Below are 19,412 nucleotides of genomic sequence, written 5' to 3'. Positions count from 1 at the left end.
ATATTGCTTAGGTGAATTTATACATTTATACATTCCCTAAATTTTTTCAGAAGTTTGTCTAATAAAACGGAAAATTTTACAGAGAAAACCATCTTTATAATTCATAAATCCTTTGAGGCAAATGCACTTCCAGGAATTTTACAAAAAATTCCAAAGTAATTTTAAACAGAAAAGAATGACTCAAGGTAGTAACAGTTAATATTAACAAAAGTTTATGTTTATATAGTATATTAAAGTTTCCTCCCAACAACCATTTGAAGTAGATACTTCAAGTGCTATTATAAATCAGTTTTATTGATGAGAAAACTAAGGCTCAGAGAGGTTCATCAATTTGTCTTTATCACACAGCTCCAAAGTGTCAGAGCCAGGTCTTGATTCTAGTTATCAGATTAAAATCATTTTCCCTTTAAATAGGGTTACTAGACTGGTAGATCACAGGAATGCTATAGATGCAATTTATCTAGATTTGCACAAAGGTCAGGCAAAGTAGATCATGATATTCTTGAAATAAGGGTAAAAGTGAATTTGTATTTCATTATTCAATGTCATGCCCACAGGAAGAATTTGGTGCTAAAATTAGCTGCTAAAAAGCAGCTTTTTATTCGGAGTAATCCAGACATGATACAAAGGTTTGAGAGATAGCTAAAATGTCATGTGAGAATTAGGATCCAAAAACATCTTGAAAGGCTAGAGTAGAAACACTCAGAGCTTGTGACACAATTACTCCAAAAAACTCCAAATACAGCCATAAGACAACTCCTGGAGCTAAAGAACCCACAAAAAGACAGGCTGAGATTATTTTCCAGCTGAAGAGAGTTCGGCAGGAGGGGGCTCCTGTGCTGGGCTGGGAGTGGAGTCCAATCCTAGGATCCTACTGACATAGATCCAGTGCCCCAGTGTCCAAACTCACCCCTGAGCCTCCAAATTAGCTATAGCACCAGTGTCTTCTGGAATGAAGCTCACTGTCTGGTAAGAGGGCTGAATGGCTGGTGGAGGTGTCTGTGCGTGTGTGTGTGGGGGGTCAGGTTGAAATACAGGGATGTCTGTGGGAGCTGAGGAGGAATTCGGTTGTCCTACCCCAGTAGGGAACCAGGAAGAAATCTTGAACGGGCGGAAGGCCTAGTTTGAGTGAGGGGGTGGGGTGGGGCCCAGGCTCCTTGGAGCTAACAACCTCAGCAAACAAAATTTTGTTGCCTGGTTGATTAGCAAGTTGGCTTGGGGTTGTTGTTTTTTGGAGGGATTTTTTGTTGTTTTTTTAGTGAGGTAATTGGGGTTAAGTGACTTGCCCAGGGTCACACAGCTAGTAAGTGTTAAGTGTCTGAGGCCAGATTTGAACTCAGATACTCCTGACTCCAAGGTTGGTGCTCTATCCACTGTGCCACCTAGCTGCCCCAGCTTGGGGTTGTTTACAAACCAGAGTATAGGCCAGGCAAGTGAAGAACCTGCCCCTTCTTAAACTGTACCACCTAGGACCCCCTGAAGGTTGGGACACTGTAGCCTGGGAGCAGGGCCCCATGTTAAGAAGGAGTTAAAAGTCAAGTAAAAGACCAGCAAGATGAGAAAGTTGTGAACCATAGAAAGTTTCTTTAGCACCAAGGAAGATTAAGGTGCACCCTCAGAGGAGGATGGCAACATCAGGCCTCCTATATCCAAAGCTTCCAAGAAAAATATGAATTGGTCTCAGGCCATAGAGGAGCTCAAAAAGGACTTTGAATATAAAGTAAGAGACGTAGAGGAAAAAAATGGAAAGAGAAATGAGAGTGATGCAGGAAAATCATGAGAAGAAAGTCAACAGCTTGAAAAGCCAAATGGAAAAGGAGATACAAAAGCTCTCTGAAGAAAATAATTGCCTAAGAATTAGGATAGAACAAATGGAAGCTAGTGACTTTATGGGAAACCAAGACACAATAAAGCAAATCCAAATGAATAAAAACATAGAGGGCAATGTGAAAGGCTTGAGTGTTAGGCTAAATCCAATGAGAAGAACTTTCATAGAGATAAAGGGAAAGTATGACACGTCCAAAAAGTCAAAAGAACTCATACACTAGTATACAAAAGAGGAACAAGTGTTACACGGCAGCTTGTTTGCATGAGATCTGGGGCTTTTAGCAGATTGCCCTTTTAGATTGCTTTCCATCTACTTTAATGAATACATATTTATAGGTTGGTTACTCCCTTAGAATGTGAGCTCCTAGAAGGTAAGGACAGTTTGTGCTCATCTGTAGATCTCCAGTGCTCAGAATATTGCTTGGCCCATAGTCAGCAGTTAATAAATGCTTGTTGATGAACCCATATCCAATCAATTCCCAAGCCTCCTTAATTCTACCACCACAAAGTCTCTCACATTTATTCCTTTTCTTCCACTTGCATAGTCACCATCAATTCTTCTTGTTTGGACTATAGCTTCTAGCATCTCCCCTTGCTTCTGCATAAATGATGATATTTGTACAGCCCAGGCCTATTGCTGTAGGTTTTTTAAAATCTTGAAACCACCTCTTCAGAGTAACATTATAGACCTTAACAACCTGGCTCCAAACGGCTTTTATAGGCTTTGTTCAAATTACTGTCCCCTGCACTTTATCTAATAGCCAAATTGGCCTATTTGCTATTCCTGAACACTGAATTTCATCACTTGTCTCTTGCTCAGGCTTCCCCCCTACCCTATTCCGGGAATGTACTTCTTCCTCACTTCAGTTTCTTACAATCCAAGCTTTAAAATTTGGAACTATGGCCCCAAAGTCAATAAACTATGCATACCATTTGACTCAACAACATCATTACTAGGAACATATCCCCAAGGAAATCAAAGAAAGAGGAAAAGGATCCATATATAAAAAGATATTTACTGTAGCTCTTTTTTAGTAGCAAAGAACTAGACACTTAAAGAAGCCTGGAGCCACAAAGACCAGAGCTGAAAAGAGGTTTCACATATTTTCTAGCTACTGTGTGACCCTGGGAAAGTCATTTAACCTTTGTTTGCTTCAGTTAATTATAGCCCCTATCTAGCAGGGTTCTTATGAGAATCAAATGAAATATTTATTATTTGTAAAAGTGTTTACCACAATGCCTGGCACATAGTAGGTACTATATAAATGTTTATTCCCCTTCATTTCCTCTTTTTCCATCAGTTGGGTAATGGTTGAAATAATTATAAGAATAGAACGGAATACTATAGTGTTATAAGAAATGTTGAAAGGGAAATTTTCACTTAAACTTGGGAAGACTTGTATGAACTGATGCATAGTGAAGTGAGGAGAACAAGGTAAATAATTTATACAATAATAATTACACTCTAAAAACAAAAGACTTTGAACATCTTAAGAATTCTGATCAATGCAGTTCCCAATTATGACCCAGAGGACTGAAAATAAAACCTACTGCCAACCTCATGACAGAGAAGTGGAGACACATGGTACAGGGTGAGATATATTTTCTTTGGAAATGGTCAATGTGGGAATTTGTTTTGCTTGACCATGCACATTTTGTTTGCAGTCTTTTTTTTTTCTTTCTTTTTTTGGCCAGAGCAATGAAGGTTAAGTGACTTGCCCTGGGTCATGCAGTTAGTAAATGTCAAGTGTCTGAGGACACATTTGAATTCAGGTCCTCTTGAATCCAGAACTGGTGCTTTATCCGCTGTGCCACCTAGGTGCAACTATGCACATTTTAACAAGAATTTTTCTTTTTCTTTTTCTGTCAGTAGTGGTAGAGGGGGGGAAAGGTGTTATGAGGGAGATAAAATTGATTTTTGTTTATTGAAAAAAATAATTAAAAAAGAATCCCTGGTTAGAGTCAAGGCTCAGCATAGGTGCCACATACTATGAGAAGCTTTTTCTGATATTCTACTTATTTGAGCTGTCTCCCTTCCCATAATATATTGTTTTTAATTGCTTATTTTGTAGAGGGAATCTTCCAGTAGATTTTACAGACCAGAAGGGTACAGTCTGTTTTTAAATCTTTCAGTTGCATTCCTGGAAACTAGTATAATACCTTGTGTCTAGGCACTTCCTATTTATTGAGTTAAATTGAATGCCAAATCCCTTGAAAGTGACTTTAATTTTTAGTTAAATTGATTGAATTTGGTTAAATTACTGAAGAATCAAATGAAAGAAAAAATTATTTTAATCTAGACTCAATAAAAATATTTTTACCCAGGTTTTCACTTTTCCCCTAAAAAGGGTAGTAGACATTGTTACAGATGAACAAATGCTTAATTGACTCTGCTACACAATATATGGAACATGGGCTAAGCTCATTATTCTCTAAAATTTATTTTCAAAATGTTAATAAAAGATGAATTCTACAGTACCAATAAAAAAGACTCCTCTAAACCCACAGGAGATATAAGAAAGCAATGTAATTATAACACCTACACAATGATGAGTGGAAATTTCAGTTTGCTAATTTAACAAATGTTCCAAGTCCTTATGTGACGAATATTATGCTAAACAAATGGCAAAGTGGTATAGCCTGAGAGCTCCTCTGAAAGTAAACAGAGACAAAATTACCATAAGTAGGCACATGGTTCTACTGAAGATAATCCAAAATTATTATTGTCATTTGAGATAGTATAAAAAGAGTTAGGCAGTAGCTACCAAATTCAAGAGTATTTTAAAAATATTCCCTATGGACACAAACAAGGTGATAATATTACTTGCTACACCCTCTCCTTAAACAAACACACATGCACCCACAAGCACACACACAGTCATGCATTCGTATCCACATATTTTCACAGAGATACTGCAAAGTTGAATGTGTCTATTTTTCAGAAAAGGATTGCTCTTCTTCAATAATACACTCATTAAATCAACAATTGCTGAATACCAGGGCAGCGAAGTGGCAAAGTGGATAGAGCACCAGCCCTGGAGTCAGGAGTACCTGAGTTCAAATCCAACCTCAGACACTTAACACTTACTAGCTGTGTGACCCTGGGCAAGCCACTTAACCCCAATTGCCTCACTTAAAAAAAATTATTACTGAATATCTACAATCTATGTACAATCTATATACAATCTATGCTAGGTGTTGGGGAAATGAGGGGCAGTACTTACCCCCATCGAGGTTACAACTTATTTATAGAGTTGAGATAAATATGTAATATAAAGCATATTATACATAAATTTCAAATTGTAAGAGTTTAGTGATCATGAAATTCAAACCTCTCATTACATGTAGTGATAGACTTGGAATTTTAATACAGTTCTCACTCCAAAACCAGCTCTCTTCCCATTGGTTTAAATTCCAAAGCTCTACTTAAATGACTCAGTAGTGAATAGGATATAAGAAAGTAGAGAAAGCAAATCTAGACTACCCTTTGGAGAAATTTGGTAGTGAATTTGGTAGCTTAAGGCAGAGAGGATAGTAACTTAAGAATTCATTTTATCATTTTAAGCCAGAAAGCTTAGAGTATGGAAAGTTTAGAAAGATAAGTAGAGACTGATTAAGTAGCTGAATAAACACAAAGGAGTGGGAAATCTTGGTAGCCTATTTAAGGGACAGTAAAGTTTGCTTGAAATTGTATGTGAATGGGAATAGTTGGAGATGATGTAAGACAGAGATGTCAAACGTGTGGGCATTGACACTCCAGAGTGTGGAAGAACCAGATTAATATGTAACTGGGAAATATTTAATAAAATAAAAAGTAATAGAGCATAGGTAATATTAATATGTGGTTTTCTAAGTCAATATGCAGCTGATAGGGAACTTTATGTATCAATTAATGGCCTCTTTTTCTATATGACTTTGGCACCCCTGCTCTAAAGGATGGCTAAAGAAAAAAGAGTTACTATAAATATTTCTGTACATATCAAATTTTTCCCGATTTCCTTAATCTTACTCTTTTGGATATAGGCATAATGATAATATATTTGGGTCTAATGGGCACATTTGAAACAGAGAAGGTTCTACTCCCATTGTAATTCTGTCCAAAAATGGCAGAGACTGCCTTAAGAGAAAGTGTGTTCCCTATCTTTGAAGTAGAGGTTGGATAAATAATGCTGGCATGTGATTCATGAGATGGGAGATCGGGGCTTCTTAAATTTTTTCCACGTTTGTCCCCTTTTCACCTGAGAAATTTTTATGTGACCCTGGGTATATAAGTATATAAAACAGGTTTAAAATAACCTTTTGCTGTAGCCAAATTTTTCACAACCCCCACAAGTCAGTTATACAACCTCATGTGAGATCATGACCTACAATTTAAGAAGGTTTGGGATAGATGACCTCTGATTTCCCTTTCTGACTGATGGCTTTTGTGAAAGAGATTTTAATAGAATGCAGTAGAGTAGGAGTTAGCTTGGTAGGGACTAAGGATTGGCTAGGTTGTGAGAAAGCAAATATAGGCTACCGTGTTTTTTTTTGCGGGTCAATGGGGGTTAAGTGACTTGCCCAGGGTCACACAGCCAGCAAGTGTCATGTGTCTGAGGCCGGATTTGAACTCAGGAACTCCTGAATCCAGGGCTGGTGCTTTATCCACTGCACCACCTAGCTGCCCCCCTATAGGCTACCTTTTGAAGAAATTTAGCAGTGAAGGAAAGAAAAATAGAGCGAGTCATATATTAATGGTGGGAAGATAGCAACTTGAGAACTGAGAGTATATATATATAGAGAGAGAGAGAGTGGGGAGGTCTGAGAATATTTGCAGAAAGGAAAGAGCAAAAGGAAATGGAGAGATTTAAGAGGTTAGAAGGAAAGAAGATAAAAAGTAGACCAAAGTCATGGTAGAGAAAGGATGAGATTAGACCAAAAATACTAAAAGAAGGATTGACATTAGGTGGGAAATACACATTTCATTATGTCTTTTTTTTTTAAAAGCTCACATACCAAATTTATTGCAAAAAGACCCACACTCCGAGCAGTTGCCTTATCGATAGGATTTCTGGTAGCGAGCCCGGGCTGCAGGTCCACCAAACTTCTTGGACTCGCATCGACAACGTTCAGCCACCAGCAGAGTTCGGTCATACTGGATGAGGATGTCTTTGATTTCTTTCTTGGAAGCCTTGTCCACATATTTCTGATAATAGGCCAGGAGGGCTTTGGAGATGGACTGGGGGATAGCATAAATCTGGGCAACATGGCCTCCTCCTTTCGCTCGGACCCGGATATCTACGCCAGTAAAGTGTTCCTTGCCCAGTAGGAGGACAGGCTCCAACAGTTTGTACTACAGGGTTTGGGTGCCCGTTCATCTTGATCAGCCCATTGCCTCTCTTGCCCTGGGCCACAGTAGTGGCAGTTTTCTTTCGCCTGAAGATCTGGACGGACTAGAGCAGCCCTTTGGAGCTGCTGGTGGGCGGTGCAGGCTCTGAGCGGGGTTGGAGGCGGAGATGGTGGTGATGGCAGCAACAGAAGCCAGAGACCACAGCTCCTCACCGGCGCAGCGCAGAGGCACGAAAGGGCTCATTATGTCTTTAAAATGTGAGGAAGACCTATTTCATACGGTCTTTTGATTTGGGGGAGGGGAGGAATGTACAAAGTATTAACATTTTACACAACGCGCCCACTCATATTCCACACAACCTGTGTTTTCCTTTAACTTGTTTGGACAGATAGTATCTTGTGTTTGGATCATTCTTTTAATCCTCACATTCTCCATAGCTATCTTTGTCCTGTTGAGTTGTTCCTTCTCTCCTTCATTATTCCCACCCCACCCTCCAAACCTCTCCTCTTGGATACTTCTCACCTACTCTAGCTACAACCAGAGTCCAAGAAATAGAACTGCGGTAGGTAAAAGGCAGGCAGCCTGAAGTCCTGGAGCATGACTGTAAATTGTGGTACTTTGTGTAAATTGGTTACTTGAATTATTTGAACAGTTTAATAAATATTTCTGATGCTGAAAAAAAATTGGAAATGCTGAGGGCCTAGCAAGGCATGGAGCTTACTAAATTCCCCCTAAATGCTAAATTATTTTAGAACATTTGGGTATTAGGGAAGCTTCATCTAAGGTGGGGGAGGGGGAGGAGGATAAAACATTGTAAGAGGAAAAGGAAGGTGAGGAAGTATTTTAATGTGAAGTCAGAGGTAGAAAATCTACAGGGATTGGGAACCGAAAGATCTGGAGAAAAAGGATCTGTGAGGGAGATTTCTATGGGAAATGTATTAGAGATAAATAAATGGTCTATCAGGTAGTGCCAAAGACCTAGCTGAAATCAAAGAGTCTAGGTTGGTAGTCAGTCAGCTCATTTTCATGAGTATCTATTTTAATTCCCCAAAGACCTACAGTAGAAGAAAAGAACACATACAATGTGACATATCTAGCCACATACTGATAGAACATGTGTTAAATACCAACCCTATGAATTAAAATAAAATCAGTTTTACTGTTTCCATCAATTTATTTTCTGAAGCTTAGCAGACCAGATCCCATAACTCTCCGAGCTTCCTAAATGTTCTGATATGTTAGTGTATCCCCCAAAATGATTAATTTATAGCACTAATCTTATGCACTGCGAACAAGTAGAGCATATAGATTCAGAATGACATAACATCTAACTAGTACTTAATACGTGAGTAAGAATCACTAAACATAAAAATGTCTTGTTAAGAAAATGCTAATTTCAGTAGCTCTCTATGGGTAGGAGGAATAAAACAACAGCAGTAAGAGACAATCTATGTTGAAGAGCACACAGACAGATTGTTGAAACAAAAATAATTGAGTTATGCAGAAACCATGAGGACAGATTGTTTAAAAAAAATTACATTCTGCTGAGGTTAAATTAGGTTAATGCAAGTTATTATACAAAATTGCCAATGAACTTTTTGAGCTAAAAATCTAGTTACAGTATTATTGTAAGTTAAGTATACATTGTCCCTAAGGTCAATTCAATTTATCCAACATTTCTAAATAACTTGAAATGTATATAGTCCATGGTTATGATATAACTTAAATCATTTAATGGCTAGCACTCCCCAAGCCTCCATGTCTTCATTGCTGAAATGAGAAAAATCTCATAAGGCTGTTGTAAGAAATGAGTAATATACAAAATGTATTAACTATTATCTTTATTATTACTCCTAAATACCACCTAGGCAACTAGATGGCACAATGACCTGCAGTCAGGAAGACCTGAATTCAAATCTAGTGCATACCCTAGTTTTGTGACATCAGGCAAGTAACTTAATCTGCCTGCCTCAATTTTCTCATCTGCAAAATGGGGATAATAATATAACCTCCCAGGGTTATTTTGAGAATAAAATGAGATTATATTTGTAATGTTTTTCAAATATTAAAGTGTTATATGTTACTACTGCTGCTGCTGTTGCTACTGCTGCTATCACTACTTTTACTACTACTATTCCCTAAAACGGAACTGTCCCTAGCATAAGTGCCTACCAAAGCATGGTTTTTACATTTGTCATAGAATCTAAATTAATTAAACAGATGCCTGGACAAGTATTTTAGCTTTTAAAACTATTAAATTCCACTTCTTTGCAGTACTTTATATGCCCCCATGCTGGCCTGAAAGAATTAAAAGGCTTTCCAAAGTCACTACAAAGACTTTAGGACAGACATAGTTTGACAGTTTTACACCAAATCTTGCAATTCACGATGTTTTGCAGGCATTTTTCCAGTCAGCATTAATTAAATGCCTATTAAGCATAATTCACAATGACAGGATGGGGGATATGCAAAGATAAGTAAGCCAAAGTGCTTGAAGTTAAGTGACTTACACAGATACTTATGTAAAAGATGTGGGAGATCCTTGTATGGGGACTTCCTCTAACTGTAAATGCCAACCAATCTAAAACAGCATATAAATCCTAGGGAGTAACTTGTCCAGGGTTACATAGTTATCAAGCCTCAAAGATAGGATTCGAACTCAAGTCTTCTTGCCTCTAAAATTCTATGCACTACGCCACACATTTTCTAGACATGGATACCTATAATAATGAATTAGGATACATCAAGTTACTAAGAGGAGTATAATATCATGAAATGATGAGAAAAAATAACTTCCAGCTATGGAGGTAAGGTGTGTTCAAACTGGGCCTTGAAGCTCTGGTACTGTATGAACATAAAATGATGGGGAATTTTGTGTTGAACCAAAGAAGTGTGATAAAGAAACCCAGTTCTCCTTATGGTCATTGTTTAAGATTTTCAAAAAATATGATTAGATCCCCATCACCTCATAGCTTCCAGAAAGTCATTGTGTTGCTTCTTTTATTTCCTTTCTAACTAATTTTTCCTGAATGGCCTCAGGGCAAAAAAGGCTATTAAGACAGTAATAGTTCATCCCCATTGCTTCTACTACAGTACTGGTATATTTCAACCAAATGGAATGTTTAACAACCAAAAATAATGCTTCAGCAGTTTCCAGCCCACAAAAATCATGTAAAATTCAGAGCTTTTAAAATTTGTGCTGAAAAACCACAAATGAAACTTTAAAAATGTTTCTTTCTCCTTTAGAATATGGAGCCTTTGCATCCCTTTTGGTAGAAAGGTATATCAAGGTAGCAGTCTTTCATAATTTCCTATCAACTTGGGATTCGTAAAATGGAAGGAAGAGGACGCAGGAGAAAATGACTGAACAATACACATTAGGCACCTCTTTATCCTCATAAATTTAATATTATTAAAATGAATTGTTTTCTCTAATTTTTTCCATTTTATCCCACCATAGATATTAAAGACTTATTAGTGGGTTCTTGGAAATGGTTTGGCAGGTAGCATACTGCATATGAATAATCTACTTGTTATCTTGTAAGTCAATAGTCCTTAGGTTCCTCGGTGTCAATACGGATCAATTCCATTTTGCTAGGTAATACATCCTTCTTATGTATTCCCATTTGATAATCTGAGCAAAACAACAACAACAACAAAACAAACCACCTTAATAATTTACACTTGGGGAAATGTTCCCATTTTACAATTTTCTTGCTAAAAGTTATGATTGTTTGATGACTCTGCAGAGATAATGTAATACTCATTATGCCAAAGTTTCACAATTGAAATAAATACATAAAAGGCATTGATTTCAGTTTTTTTAAACCCTCTTTTCATTAATGATCCCTGGTTTTTAAATGGCTTTTTATAAAGTGTTTCCATCTGCCTTCTAGAAACATTAATTAGGGGATAAAGAACAGAGATAACTACCACCTAAATCTAAACCAGTGACAAGAGAACACAGAGGAAGTGGCTAGAAGGACAATGATTAATCTAACTCAAAAGAAGTGGCCTTGAAATGTAAACTATTTAGTCTCAACAGTGGTAAATCTTTGGAACATGCATGGGGGGTAGGGTTGGCTCTACCTTGGTCACTTCCTATGATATATATTCTAGCCACAGCACTTCCTATGGACCACTGAATTTAAATTTTAGGAAAAATAGACTTTTTAGCTTAATTTTTAAAAACTAAATATTATTATGCTTCTAATTAACAAGGATTTTTCTCCCTCCTACTTGCACAACCAAAAAGAAAAAAGAAACAAAAAAAAATATGCATAGCAAAGACAATTCCCACACTTACCATGTTAAAAATGTATTTCACATTCTGCATTCTGTCTTTGTCAAGACATGGGCAACCATGCTTCTTTTTCTATAAGTGGAATCATGGTTTATCATTGCATTGACCAGAATTCCTGAGTCTTTGAAAATTATTGTTTATAATGCTGTTGTCATTGAATAAATTGTTTTCCTTGTTCTACTCACTTCACTATGCATAAATTCATCTAAATCTTCACAGTTTTCTATGAAACTGTCCATTTCATCATCTCTTATGGTAAATTACATGTATAACATAGTTTGTCTACTGTCCAATAAATGGACACCTGTTTAATTTCCAGTTTGGATTTTGGGTTTTTGCTATTATTGTGCAAAAGAATGGCTATATGTATTTTGTACAGATGGATCCTTTTTCTCTATTTTGATCTTCTTAAGGTAATATACCAGTGCTACTGCTGAGTCAAAGCATCACAGTTTAGGAGCCTGACTCTCCTGCAAACCTATACCAGTACATGACCACACCTTTAAGTTCTTTAAGAGCACAAAAGGATGCTTAGCGAATCTTTTGCTTTTTATTTTTGGTTTTGGGTTTTGGGTTTTGCTTTGTTTTTTGACTTAACTAAATTTTGTAAACTAAGTGACTTTTCAAAGACATTTTAAGTAAGATTCTTATATTATTCTCAACATGTTTATTTGTAATTCACTGCCAGAAGTATGCAAATATTACTGATGCTGACGGGAGTTCAACTCGGCCCGGCTCGCGGTTAGCAGCAGCACGGGCTTGACACGGTCTCTCTTTCTCCCCAAAGGTGGCCTTGGGTTTTGGTGAGTTTTATACGGAATATAGACTAAGCCTAGACTTAAGACGATTTGTATTGTATTTCTACTTTCCTATCCTTCTAATCAACATCACCTTGTGACTACCATACAATAAAAGCTCTAACTAGAAAACCAGAAGCTTCTTCCATTTACTAGTCTGGGAGATAAATTAAGGGAAAGGTTAAGTAGGGGAGATTTATGATCTAATATCCAATTTTAAATCTCACAGTTTCAAACTGCTTTCTAGAATCCGTAGACCAATTTACAGTTCTCCTAAAATTGTATTAGTGTGCCTACTTTCCTACATACACACATACATACATACACACATATGGCATCTTCTATTTTTTCATCTTTGTCAATCGCATGATATGAGGTGTATCTCAGTAATGTTTTTCTTTGCATTTATCTAATTATTGTTGATTTGAAGAATCTTTTCATGTGGTTATTGATAGCTTATGTTTGTTTGCTTCCTTAAAAACTGGCTGTTCACATCCTTTACCCATTTGGGCAATTGGCTTTTTTTCTTACATATATCTTATATATCTTGAATATGATACCTTTATTAGATGACAAAATTTTTCCAGAGGTATTTGTTTCTCTTCTAATTTTATCCACATTGGTTTTGTTTTGGAAAAAACTTTTTGATCTTATATAATCAAGATTATCTATATTATATTCTATGATTCTCTTGATTTATTTATGTTAATAGTATTTTTCAACATTCAATTTTATACGATGTTAAGTTCCAAACTTTTCTTCCTCCATTCCTTCCTTCCCACCTCCCCCAAGATGGCCAGCAATCTGATATAGGTTATAAAGTACAATCATGTTAGACATATTTCCATGTTAGTCATGATGTAAAAGAAGAATTAGAACCAATAGGGAAAAACCATGAGAAAGAGAAAACAAACAAAAAAGTGAAAATAGTAGTTTTGACCTGCATTCAGACTCCACAGTTCTTTTCCTGGATGTGGAAAACATTTTCTATCTATGATTCTCTTTATCACTTATTTGGTTTTGTACTATTCCCATAACCATAACATATATGTGTGTATTATAAGTATATATTTAAGTAATATAGCATTTTTGAGGTCATGAGGAGGTTGGAGGCAGTAAGGTCTTAGTTCAAATCTTGCCTCTGAGGCTTACTACCTAAATTTATCAGGGTAAATCATTTATCTTCTATGTGTCTTAGGCAGTTCCACAGGCTTATAAACTATGTCAAAAAAGATGACAAATTGCTTCAGTAAGAAAGTTCTCACACAGAATTTTAGATGTGGGTCTAAATTTGAATTCTGACTCAAGCAGTGTCTAGTTGTATAATTATGGGTAACTAATTTAAATCAGTCACTCAACAAGCATTTTGTAGGATGAAGGAGGAAATTATATGCACAAAGAGAAATATATGTGAAATAAACACAATGCAATTTTAAAGGTGGGGAACAATGCCAATTTGGGAAGTCAGGAAAGGCCTCTTTTAGGAGGTGGACCATGATCTGACCATTAAAAAGGATATTGAGTATTCCAAGTGGAGGTGAAAACATAGCATATTCTAGACAAAGGTGATAGAATATGCAAAGACATGGAAATAATAACTGTAATGTCTTATATAGGGAACACAAAGTAGGTCAGTTCTACAGGAATAAAGGCTGCAAGAGAGGGAGTAATGTGAAATATGTCTTGAAAGATAAGTCAGAACCAGATTGTGAAGTATTTTAAATGCCAAACAGAGGAGTTTGTATTTGAATCCAGAAGCAACAGGGAAACACTGCAACTTCTTAAGCAATTGAGTGATAAAGTCCACTATATGGTTTAAGAATGACAATTTGGAAGCTATAAGGAGGAAAGATTGGAGATGTGGGATGCTGAATTCAGAAAAAAACAACCTAATAGGATATTATTGAAACAGGTAAGGTAAGGAGGTATGAGGGTCTAGATTAGGACTTTGCCATATAAGTAAAGAGCAATGAAAAAATGAAAGGAATGTTATGAAGAGAGAATCATCAAAATTTGAGAAATTATTACATATTGTACATGAAGTAGAAGGATGAGTCAAGGATGATTCTGCAATTGAGAAATGGGGTGACTGGAAGAAAGGTGATTTGCTCCAACAGAAATAAGGAAACAGGAAGGAAAGGAATGGGTTTAAGAAGAAAGATAATGAGATGGGTGGTGAGACAGGCAACTAGAAATGTAGAAGTGGAGCTCAGGAGAGATATAAGGGCTGGATATGTAGATATTAGAGTCATTTGCATGAGATAATGAACCAGTAGAAGCTGATGAGATCCCTTGGAGACAGTACTCAGAGACAATATAAGAAGAATCAAATCAGAGTCTGGGACACACCTAAGAGGGCAGCATGTGGACAGAGATCAGGAGGATTAGTCACACAAGGAGGAGATACAGCACAATGGAGGCAGTGTCATTAAAACCCAGCAAGGGGAAAGTATCTAGAAGGAGGGAGTGATCAACTGTGTTCTATGTTGCAGAGGACACAGAGCATATGAAGATTGAGAAAAGACCATTAGATTCAATAATAAAGTGATCATTAGTGACCTTAGAAAGAGAGGGAGATTTCAGTCCCATGGTGAAGACAAAAGCCAGACTGCAAGAGAGTGAGTACATTTTGAAACAATTGCACTACTCAAATATGTAAATATCAATGAAAGGGGGATGATTAGTTTAATCACAAAACCACAATATTTTTATCATTCTATCAACTCAAACTCTTTAATAACCTGCAAGTTTGCATATCACCAATCTAATAATAATTGATGTTCACAATTATATTTCTAATGAATACTGAGTCACACTGCTAATAAAAAAAGATTAAATAATACAAACCACAATTTTAATTTTGATTCTCATTGCATTCAATATTTGGAACAAAATAAATTCAAATGGGCTTTAGTAAGCTGCAAACATAGAATAAAAAACTTAGCTTATCTAGTCTAACTCCTTCAGATTTTACAGGGCAAGGAAAGAGAGGTACAGAGTAATTAAGAAATTGCTCTATGGTCACACACATTTTAAGAAGAACCAGGGGGCAGCTAGGTGGCACAGTGGATAGAGCACTGGCCCTGGATTCAGGAGGACCTGAATTCAAATCTGGCCTCAGATACTTGACACTTACTAGCTGTGTGACCCTAGACAAGTCACTTAACCCTCATTGCCCTGGAAGAAGAAGAAGAAGAACAAGAACAAGAAGAAGAAGAACAAGAAGAACAAGAAGAACAAGAAGAAGAACAAGAACAAGAACAAGAAGAACAAGAAGAAGAACAAGAACAAGAAGAAGAACAAGAAGAACAAGAAGAACAAGAACAAGAACAAGAACAAGAAGAACAAGAACAAGAAGAACAAGAAGAACAAGAAGAACAAGAACAAGAACAAGAAGAACAAGAACAAGAACAAGAAGAACAAGAAGAACAACAAGAAGAAGAAGAACAAGAAGAACAAGAACAAGAACAAGAACAACAAGAAGAAGAAGAACAAGAAGAACAAGAAGAACAAGAAGAGGGGCAGCTGGATGGCGCAGTGGATGGAGCGCTGGCCCTGGAGTCGGGAGTACCTGAGTTCGGATCCAGCCTCAGACACTTAACACTTGCTGGCTGTGTGACCCTGGGCAAGTCACTTAACCCCAATTGCCTCACTAAAAAAAAAAAAAAAAAGAAGAACAAGAAGAACAAGAACAAGAACAAGAAGAACAAGAAGAACAAGAAGAACAAGAACAAGAACAAGAAGAACAAGAAGAACAAGAACAAGAACAAGAAGAACAACAAGAACAACAAGAACAACAAGAAGAACAAGAACAAGAAGAACAACAAGAAGAACAACAAGAACAACAAGAAGAACAACAAGAACAACAAGAACAACAAGAACAAGAAGAGGGGCAGCTGGATGGCGCAGTGGATGGAGCGCTGGCCCTGGAGTCGGGAGTACCTGAGTTCGGATCCAGCCTCAGACACTTAACACTTGCTGGCTGTGTGACCCTGGGCAAGTCACTTAACCCCAATTGCCTCACTAAAAAAAAAAAAAAAAGAAGAACAAGAAGAACAAGAACAAGAACAAGAACAAGAACAAGAAGAACAAGAACAAGAACAAGAACAAGAACAAGAAGAACAAGAACAAGAACAAGAAGAATAAGAAGAACCAGAATCTGAACCTAGGTCCTTTGACATGTCATTGCAGATATTAGGCCTATGACCTAAAGAGAGCAAAGAAGGAAGAAAGGAATAGAAATATTATATTGTATATTTATGTATATGCACGCATGTATATAGACATATACATATGTACACATGTATGTCATATATATACATATATATATACACAAACCTTTTTAATAGCTAAAAAAAACCCTAGATATTAAGATACTAAAAGGTTGACAATTTATTAGGGAAGAGCTAAACAGATTATGGCATAGAAATCTGATAGGAAATACGAAATAACAAAATGGTCTGTGAGAAAACTGGGAAAACATGAACAGATGTGGAGTGAAGTAAGCAGAAATGGGAAAACCAATGCAAACATAAACATCAACAACATTGAAAGACTTTGGCATTCTGATCAATAAGTGATAAACCATGATTTCAGAGTATATACAATATACAAGTATATACAAGTATTTTACCCACTTCCAGACAGAGAGATTATAGACTCAGAATATGACATGAGGCATACATATTTTCACAAAGTGAGGGAATTTGTTTGCTTGACTATTTCTTTTTCTTTTCTTTTTTGTTCAGTGGAGGGGGGGGGATGGAGGGAGAGAAAAATAAATGCTTGTTTGCATAAAAACTTTTTTAAAACTATTGAATATCTTTGTGGAATCAAGGAATGTCCTGGGAGACAGTGGCATTTAAGTTGGTCTTTAAAGGGAAAGAAGAATTCTGAGGCCTAGCTAATAATGGAATTGAATGGACAGGACTGTCTTTATATGGGCCAGTGAACAGTCTAGTTTGGATGGGATAAAGGATGTATAGAAGAAAATGGTTTGAACATAGCTTCAAATAAAGGGAGAGGAGTGCCACATTGGAGAACACGTTGATTTGCAAAGTAAAGATTAAGTTTACTTGGTAGGGTTTTCAAAAGAGAAGTGATAAGAAGATCTATGTTTTTGGCTGTAGTGTGAAGAATGGGTTGAACAGAAGCAGGAAAACCTTTTTAAAAGATTACTGCTAAGCCTAGGAACTATATGAACACAATAGCCAAAGTATCTGGGTTTTAATCTAAGTCCTGTTAATTCCTACAGGACCTCAGGAAATTACTTTTTTTTGTTCTCCGTCTCCTCTTTCACAAAATTAAGACATTGAACGAGTTTATCATTCAAGTCCCTTTTAGCTCTAAATTTTTGATCTGTGATCATGATTACTAAATGGGTTTTCATTAAGTAAGTAACCAACCAGTTAACAAGCATCTGCTAAGCAACTGTGATGTACCAGACATTACAAAGAATGAAACAATTTCTACTCACAAGGAGCTTACATTCCATCTGTAAGAAATGAGAATCCAATAAAGATTTTTCAACAGAACTTCTGTGCAAAAGCGTATTTTGGGAAGAATATTGTAGCAATAACATATAAAATAAATTAGATTGATGAGGAACAGAAAGGAGTGGGATGGTACTTATAGAAAAAGTTCATGTATGTGGGAAGATGATATGTCAAAATCATAAGAGCCTTCTGAGTATTAGGGCAGATGATAGGAATAAATTTAGACAGAGGGCACAGGTGGAAATTGATTATGAAGGGATGATACCTGTAAAGCATTTATGTTTTTGTTTCTCTTTTTTTGGGGGTAGGAGGGCAGTCGGGGTTGATGAGTGTCTTGTGTCTGAGGCCAGATTTGGGCTTGGGTCCTCCTGGGTCCAGGGTGGGTGCTTTGTCCACTGTGTCACCTAGCTGCCCCATGATAATATCTTTAGGGTAAAATTGAGGCGGGAGAGGAATATGCTGGTGGAGGGGATAGGGGAGTGGTAGAATGGGGTGATATATGACATGAAAGAAGCAGAAAAAGGTATATGGAGTGGGGGGTGAGATGAGGGAGGTATGGGGAAGTGAAGGAACCTTACACACATCAGAATTAGCTCAAAGACCTTAATCTCATCAGAGAGCTCAAGGAGGGAATATACACTCAGTTGGGTGGGAGTAATCTATCCCTGCAGGAAAGTAGAAGGGAAAGGGGATAAAGGAGGGAAGGGTGAAAGAAGGGAGGGCAGAGCATGGGAGGGGGCAGTCAGAAGTAAAACACTTTTGAGGAGGAATAGGGTAAAAGAAGATAGAAAATAGAGTAAATGTCATGGGAAGGGAATAGGATGGAGGGAAACAGTTATGATGATTGATTAATGATTGATGAAAATGACAAAACATATGGTACTTACTTTGCTGGGCTATAGTGAAGAAAATTATTTGTCAAGTTTAAGGTACTATATAAAAGTTATCTATTACTGTTGTTGCAATAATCAACCTCATGGATTTATTGTAAGGAAATCTCTCTTTAAAGTATTATATAATTGTATCTTATTATTTAAAAAATGATGAGCAGGATACTATCAGAAAGACCTGGAGGGACCTGCATGAGCTGATGCAAAACAAAGTGAAATCTACTGTTTACAAAAGAATAATATTACTGTGAGATGATCTGCTGTGAATGACCCAGTTATTTTCAGCAATTCAATGATCTAAGACAACTCCAAGGGTCTTATGAAAAACTACAGAGAAAGAACTGATGGTATCTGAAAACAGATTGAAGCATAATTTTTTTGACAGTTCCTTAATCTGAAGTTTTGTTTTTGTCTGTTTTCTTTCACAACCTGGCTAATGTGGTGATGTTTTCCATCACTACTTAAGTTTAACATATTGAATTTCTTGAGTTCTTGGGGGCGTGGGGAGGGAGGGAGGAAGAGAAGTTGGAACATAAAGTTTTTAAAAATTGATGTCAAAATGTGTTTTTACATGTAATTTGGAAAATAAAATTCTAAACAAAAAAAGTTTATGTACATGAGAAAGTTCTAGACTAGGGTGAATGCTGAAGGGAAAAATGAGGAAGAGATCTATCAAGAATTGTTACAAAATAAGTTGGATATTTATTTCAGGCTTTTGGGAAGTTAGACATGCATATATATGATATATAAATGTATTTGTAAACATATATG

At 36.7% G+C, this 19,412-nt stretch overlaps 1 protein-coding gene and 1 pseudogene across 6 annotated transcripts in view; both read right to left on the bottom strand.

The window, feature by feature from the left end:
* TRPM3 (transient receptor potential cation channel subfamily M member 3) overlaps positions 1 to 19,412 on the bottom strand; it is a 1,147,313-nt gene that overhangs the window by 782,071 nt on the left and 345,830 nt on the right. The window lies entirely within an intron of this gene.
* LOC122737357 overlaps positions 6,863 to 19,412 on the bottom strand; it is a 169,294-nt pseudogene continuing 156,744 nt past the window's right edge.

The sequence above is a fragment of the Dromiciops gliroides genome, chromosome 1 (genome assembly GCF_019393635.1).
Source record: "Dromiciops gliroides isolate mDroGli1 chromosome 1, mDroGli1.pri, whole genome shotgun sequence".
In the NCBI taxonomy this organism is placed as follows: domain Eukaryota; kingdom Metazoa; phylum Chordata; class Mammalia; order Microbiotheria; family Microbiotheriidae; genus Dromiciops; species Dromiciops gliroides.
Note: the sequence above shows the minus strand (reverse complement) of the source record. Positions and strands in the feature narration are given on the sequence as shown.